This window comes from Mirounga leonina, unplaced genomic scaffold, assembly GCF_011800145.1.
Source record: "Mirounga leonina isolate KUSES-001 unplaced genomic scaffold, KU_Mleo_1.0 Mir_204, whole genome shotgun sequence".
NCBI classification, from domain to species: domain Eukaryota; kingdom Metazoa; phylum Chordata; class Mammalia; order Carnivora; family Phocidae; genus Mirounga; species Mirounga leonina.
The window spans coordinates 14,374,565-14,381,657 of NW_023270513.1; positions in this window are offsets into that span (position 1 = coordinate 14,374,565).

Below are 7,093 nucleotides of genomic sequence, written 5' to 3' on the forward strand. Positions count from 1 at the left end.
TTCCTGCTCCCATGCTTGGGAGCTCTGCTGCACTAGGAACCCCTGCTCTTCTGTGACCCTGGGGATCCTGAGGCCACACTGTACCACCTAGGATTGTGCCCACTTCAACACCTGAGCACCTTTCAGGCAAAGACATCCCTCACCAGAGCAGACTTCTAAAAGTTCTGATTGTGTGCTCTGCTGCTATATCACTTTCCAATAGCTGGCTTACAGAGGCTCCCTCCTCCTGTGTTTTATCTTCCTATATCTTCTCTGCACTTCCTACCTTGCAATAAGTGCTCGCTTTTCTATTTGTAGAATTGTGACAATCCTTTTCTTAGACCTCATGTTGAATTCACAGGTGTTCAGGATGATTTGATAGACATCTAGCTGAATTCAAGTTGTTGTTGTTTGATTGCTGAGGCTAGGACTTCCAGTACTGTGTTAAATCAAAGTGGTGAGAGTGTACCTCCCTGTCTTGTTCCTGACCATAGAGGGAAATTTCTCAATGTTTCCCACCTGAGGATGATATTAGCTGTGATGACATTAGGTTTTTCATATATGGCCTTTATGATGTTGAGGTATGTTCACTCTATCCTTACATGCTTGAGGGTTTTAATCATGAAAGGATGTTGTACTTTGTCAAATGTTTTTTCTGCATCTACTGAGAGGATCATATGGTCTTTATGCTTTCTTTTATTAATGTATCTGGGTCAAACATGCATCAGTGCCAGCACAGTGAGACCCTCACCCAGAAGACCAGCACAGGTCCATGCCACATGAGGTCCTTTTGGAGTTTTAAAAGTCAGCAGGCAGTGGCCCTCTTCCCAAGAAGACCAGCACAAACCCCCATACACACCACGTCTACCAACTATAGAGTTCTGCAAGGCTTCAGTTCTAGTGAAAATAGCATGAGTTCTCACTTAACAAGCAGACCAGGGGACACCTAGTTAAAACTCATCACACTGTGACCAAGGTCCAAACACTGCCTAGTGTGGACAAGGAGACCCTCTTCAGACAAACGACCTGAGGGACAGGGAAGCCAAAACACAGCAGCAGCAGATTGCACACAGCACACACCATGACTCTCCTCAGGTGTTTCAGAGCACCAGCTCTGGAATGTCATATGACCTCTTCCTGATAAAGCCATTACTCTCAGGAGCAGAAAACATAACAGGTTTTTGTAACACAGAGAAGAAGATGGAGGCCTAGACAAAATGCCAAGACAGAGGAATTCATCCCAAAAGAAAGAAAAAGAAAAGGTTACAGCCAAAGATCTAATCAAAACAGTTATAAGTAATATGTCTGATGGACAACTTAAAACAATAATCATAAGGATACTAGCTGAGCTAGAGAAAAGCATGGGGGATATCAAGGAGACCCTCACTGAAGAGATAAGAGTTAAAAACCAATCAGTCAGAAATTAAATATGAAATAACTGAGATTTGAAACTAACTGGATGTAATGAACACAAGGATGGAAGAAGCAGAGGAACAAATAAGTGATGTAGAAGATAAATAATGCCAAAAAATGAATCTGAACAAAAGAAAGAATGAAGAATGATGGATTACAAGATTAGACTTAGGGAACTCAGTGACTCCAACAAACATAATAACATTCATATCATAGGAGTCCCAGAAGAAGAAGAGAGAGAAAGAGGAGAGAAGGTTTTTTGATGAAGTTATACCTGAAAATTCCCCTTATCTGGAGAGAGAAAGAGACATCCAGATCCAGAAGGTACAGAGAATTCTCATCAAAATCAACAAAAGCAGGTCAACAACAATTCACACTGTAGTTAAATTTGCAAAACACAGTTCTAACACTGGCCAGAGCACAGGGGCATGGGATTTGGAGCAAAGCAGGCTAAACAATGTCTGGGTTAGCTCTGCTCAGCAAATGTCTTTGCACCTATGCTGAGGGGTGCAAGAGGAAAATGGTGCATGTTGGTTCTTCTGTCTCTAGAGAGGCAGTGCTCTATCTCCTAGATGTACTCCAATAAGAGGGAACAGTCTCTTCCCATATGCCTTAGGTGATCCTCAGATTGTGCTGTCTGCTCCAAGGCTGCTCATGTGCTTTCTTTCCAGGAGTAGGGCAGTGCCCTCAGGACTCTATTCCAGCCAAGGCCATCGACCTCTAAAACTCCTATCTTTGAGCCCCACTGGTTGCAAAAACTTATGAAAATCAGCCCATCTTGATTTCCCAGCCAATGGCTTTGGGGAATTGTTCTTTTCGTGCATATCCCTGTGCATTCCAGTCTTTCTTGTCCCTCTCTGTGACAAGGGCTTCCTCCCCTCTGTAATACCCATGATCCATGATCCGTTTCTCCCCCAGACCATGTCTCTGTACTTCTTACCTTCTTTGATGTGGCCTCTCCTCTCCCTCTAGTTGTGCAGTTTGTTCTATCACTCCTTGGGTTGTTTTCTTGGGTATTCAGAATGTTTGGTAGCTACCTAGCTGTGTTCCAGGGATGCGTCAAGCCTAGGGTCCTCCTACTAGGCCACTAACTTAGCCTCCCAAAAGATGAACAATTCTGTGCATTTTCTATTCACCTTTGCTTTGCATCTTCTGGTTCTTGCTCACAGTGGGATCTCAGTAAATATTTGTTGAATACTGTTTAATTGTCTATATTTACTACTAGGTATAGCCAATCAATCATCCATCCATTCAACAACATTTACTAGAGATACAGCACTGAACATGATAGACAATATATCTATCTTTTTAAAGCTTTTGTTCTAGTGGAAAAGACAAAAAATATTCAATATATAATTTACGGAGTGATAAAGTGCCATGAGGAAGGCTGGAAACTCCTTGAGAGCAGGGGCAGTGTCAGATTCATCTTATTTCACCATAATGTCAATAAATTCATGTTGTTGATGGTTTTGAAAGGTTTCCAATTTAATAAAAAATGAATTAGTAACAATACCTTACTTTTTATTGCATTTAGCAATTTTAAAGGATTTTTAAGACTTTTCTGATTTGGTACTCGCAACATACCTGTGGACTAGATAGAATGGTTAGTGTTCCCATTTTATAGATGAGGCAGATAAGGCCCAGGAAGCTTCTTTATTCAATGTTTAAAAGTGGTTCCCTCTTGGTCGTTCATTCATTTAAGAAATATTTATTGATAGCCTACTCCATGAGAAAGATATAAAGCTAAATAAGGCATGTTTCTAAGGAGTTTCTGATTAAGAGGGAGAAAGATATATTAGCAATAACCCAAGGCAATATGAACTCAGTGCACTAGGAAAGGTATCAACATGGCACTCTGGTAGTTCAGAGGAGGAGAATCAGATAAAGTTTTAAGAAGTAGTTGAACATTTAATCCAGGTCTGAATTTTCCCTCATTTATAATAGCAGTGTGGAGATTATCTCAGATAAATTCCCACTGAGAGAAATGGCCCTGCTATTTTTGTCTCACACATTATATAAGGCATAACTATAAAGCCATAGGACTGATTTCTTCATGTGGCCCATTATAATAAAATGTGTAGCTTTTCAAAATTATTACTTTGAAGGGAGCTCCACTCATTTGTACAATCCCAATACTTTTTAGTAAATTAACACCTCTTTTTTGGGTAAAGGTGAACTATGCTTAACAAGAGTGTTATCCCTGATATGGTTGAACCATATACTATGAGCTAAAAGGGCATACAATGGTAGCATTGTAGCGCTGTAATATAATCTTCTATATCTTATCAACTTAAAGAAAAAGGTAGAGGGGGTTGGGGGCTGAACTGCTATGACACAGTCACTTTCAGACTCCTGAGAACTTTGTGAGTATGATAAAGTTCTTGTGTTCCCAGACACAAGAGATCAATATAATAACATTTGGAATCAGATTTCATTAAAAAATGAAATTTCATAACTACAATGTGAGACTACAAGATAAAGAATCTAAATGAGCTACACCACCATTTTAGACTATGGCTTAGATCACAAAGGAAGTCACTTGATTATAATAGTCTTGGTGCATAATGTAAAAAAATATAAATATAAATATTGTTGTTTCACAGCAAAATCCAGATTGGCAAAATTTCCTAAACTTCTCAAACTGTCTGAAACAAAACACTATGATTTTTTAAAACCAGTCTTTATTTTTGGTGCAAGTGTAAATGGGATTGTTTTTTTAATTTCTCTTTCTGCTACTTCATTATTAGTGTATATAAGTGCAACAGATTTCTGTATATTAATTTTACAACCTGTGACTTTTACTGAATTCACTTATCAAGTCTAGTAGTGGTTTTTGTGTGTGTGTGTGTGTTTTTTTTTTTTTTTTTTTTTTGGTGTAGTCTTTAGGGCTTTCTATACATAGTATCATGTCATCTACAAACAGTGAAAGTTTTACTACTTTTTTATTGATCTGGATACCTTTTCTTTCTTTATGTTGTCTGACTGCTATGGCTAGGATTTCCAGTACTATGCTGAATAAAAGTGATGAGTGGACATCCTTGTCTTGTTCTTGATCTTAGAGGAAAAGCTCTTATTTTTTCACCAGTGAATCTGATGTTAGGCATGGATTTTTCATATATGGCCTTCTTTATGTTAAGGTATGTTCCCTCTAAACCTACATTTTGTTTTTGTTTTTTTTTATGAATGGATGTTGTACTTTGTCAATGCTCTTTATGCGTTTATTGAAATGATCATACGGTTTTTATTCTTTCTTTTGTTGATGTGATGTATCATTTTGATTGATTTGCAAATTTTTTGCATCCCAGGAATAAATCCCACTTGGTCATGGTGAATGATTTTTTTTAATGTATTGTTGGATGCAGTTTGCTAGTATTTTATTGAGGACTTTTGCATCTATGTTCATCAGAGTCATTAGCCTATATTCTCTTTTTTTGTAGTGTCTTTACCTGGTTTTGGTATTAAGGTAAGGCTGGCTTCATACAATGAATTAGATTCTTCCCTTCCTTCTTAGTTTTTAGAATAGTTTGGGAAGAATAGGTATTAATTCTTCTTTAAATGTTTGGTAGAATTCACCTGTGAATCCATCTGGTCCTATACCTATTTGTTGGGAGTATTTTGACTGATTCCATTTCATTGGTAGTAATTGGTCTGTTCAAATTTTCTATTTCTTCCTGATTCAGTTCTGGGAGTTCATACATTCCTAGGAATTTATCCATTTCTTCTAGGTTGTTCAATTTGTTGGCATATAATTTTTCATAATATTCTCTTGTAATCTTTTGCATTTCTGTGGTGTTGGTTTTTATCTCTCCTCTTTTATTCCTGATTTTATTCATTTAACTCCTCTCTCTCTCTCCAATCTCTCTCTCTCTCTCACCCCCCTCCCCCGTAATGAGTCTGGCTGAAGCTTTATAAGTTTTATTGATCTTCTCAAAGAGCCAGCTCCTGGTTTAATTGATATGTTCTATGGATTTTTTTAGTCTCTATTTCATTTCTTTCTGCTCTATTGTTTATTTCCTTAATTCTACTGGATTTGGGTTTTCTTCTTTTTCTAGTTCCTTTAGGTGTAAGGTTAGGTTGTTTATTTGAGGGTTTTTTTTTCCTTGAGGTAGGTCTGTATTGTTAAGATCTTTCTTCTTAAAACAGCCTTTGCTGCCTCCCAAAGATTTGGGGCCAGTGTGTTTTCATTTTTATTTGTCTTCATATATATTTTTTTTAAATTTCTTCTTTGATTTCTTGGTTGACTCATTCATTGTTTATATTTATTGCAACATTAGTTACAGTAGCTAAGATATGGAAACAACACAATTGTCTATCCACAAATGAATGGATAAAGAATAGGTGGCATGTGTATATATATAGTGGAATATTAGCCATAAAAAAGAATGAGAACTTGTCATTTGCAACAACATGGATGGATCTAGAGGGTATAATGCTAAGTGAAATAAGTCAGTCAATGAAAGAAAAATACCATTTGATTTCACGCATATGTGGAATTTAAGAAACAAAACAAATTAACAAATAAAGAAGAGACAAACAAAAATCAGGCTCTTAGATATAGAGAACAGACTGGTGGTTGCCAGAGGGAAGGTCAGTGGGGAGATGGATGAAATAGGTGAAGGAGATTAATAGTATACTTTTTTGTGATGAGCAGTGAGTAATCCCTAGAATTGCTGAATATGTTGTATACCTGAAACTAATATAACACTATATGATAATTATACTTACATTAAAACATAAATAAATAATAATAGAAATCAGCCATATTATTTAAAGAAAATTGGAATTGCATTCCAACTTGATTCAAAAAATTATTACTCAAGTACCTATTGGTTTATGCAATATGAGATCTTTCACACCTAAAAATGATATTCATTTTATTTTTAAAGTTTTGGATAGCTTACTAGTATAGGTGAAAAAAACATTACTGGTGTAGAAGTATTAAGTAACTTGCAGCCAAAGTATAGCAACTTTATCATTGTGAGGGTAAATAAATAACATCATTTGTTTTAAACCATATGAGACTCTTGACTCGGAAACAAACTGAGGGTTGTGGAAAGGAAAGTGGATGGGGGGATGGGGTAACTGGGTGATGGGAATTAAAGAGGGCACGTGATATGATGAGCACTGGGTGTTATATTCAACTAATGAATCATTGAACATTATATCAAAAACTAATGTACTTACCTTAGCTAATTGAATTTAAATTTTAAAAAATCTAGGGTAAGAAGTATAGTTTTTATGTAAATCATATACTTATTAATTCTCTACAACAGATGTATTTTAATCAGTGGAATTTTTGCTTTTTTTCTCATATAAATTTTAAAAATTCTCCCTTTAAGCCTAAATGTAACTGAGAGTAAAATACCTTGGTGACAAATGATTACAGAGGAATGCTCTCAATATATTATTAAGAAAAAAAGCAGGGCATATAAAAGCATATTCAGTATAATCCCAATTTTGCTGAATATATGTAATATGCAGAAGAAATGACTGGAGTGAAATATACTAAGATGTTAACAACGATTATTATTGGGATTTGGGGATTGCAAGTGGTTCTGTTTTTCTTTATAATGTGTTTTCTAGAATGTTTAAAATGAACATATATTACTTTTGTAATATAATACACATAAGAAATGTAAAAAAAACTAGTCTAAAAGGTTGTGAAAAACATTATTCAATCTTATAGGCATACTCATCCATT